General features: G+C 41.4%; 1 protein-coding gene across 5 annotated transcripts in view; it reads right to left on the reverse strand.

Annotated features, from left to right (window-relative positions):
- Hace1 (HECT domain and ankyrin repeat containing E3 ubiquitin protein ligase 1) overlaps positions 1–736 on the reverse strand; it is a 169,160-nt gene that overhangs the window by 88,923 nt on the left and 79,501 nt on the right. The window lies entirely within an intron of this gene.

Raw genomic sequence — 736 nt, forward strand, 5'->3', positions numbered from 1 at the left:
AAGTGGACTTTTCAAAGAAATGTATCCACAAGGTGTTCACTACTGGATCGAACTCCTAGTGATCCACCTGTTTACAGCCTCCCAAGAGCTGGAATTACAGGCATGCACGCCACCACGCCCAATCTCATTGGCCATCTCAGTGTGCCTTGTGGGCGGGGCTCACACAGCAAGCCCAGCGATTGAACCCCCGGCCCCTGAGCCTGCTTGAGGTGCTTTAATCTGCTGAGCTATTTGGTTGGCCCTCACCTAGTTTTCTGATGCCTATTTAATTATTTCTAAAAGTGGACTTTTCAAAGAAATGTATCACAAATTATTTTTTGGCCATGAATCTTAACATGTTTAACTTGGTAATCATTGGAGACAATGCTCTGCAAGCATAATGAATGTGTCACACAGAAGACAGATGGGGTGGGGGAGATAGGTAAAAGGCAAAGTGAATACCTGTACTATTATACCAAACTAGTAACATATAAATACTGAAAATATGGCTATCATTTATCTCTACAGAAAGCAAATTACCAAATTATAAAATACACTGACTGGAACTGATATGCTAAAAATGTATTGAGTAATATTATAAATGTTTATCTTTAATACTTAAATCTTTAAAATCTAAAATAGTGAAAACAGGGGCTGGAGAGATGGCTCAGTGGTCTAAAGCACCTACTTGGAACAAGCTTGGCAAAGCATCAAGGATCGCGGTTCAATCCCCCAGCACCACATGCCAGCCAGCCCC

This window comes from Octodon degus, unplaced genomic scaffold (assembly GCF_000260255.1).
Source record: "Octodon degus isolate 3935 unplaced genomic scaffold, OctDeg1.0 scaffold00090, whole genome shotgun sequence".
Lineage (NCBI taxonomy): Eukaryota > Metazoa > Chordata > Mammalia > Rodentia > Octodontidae > Octodon > Octodon degus.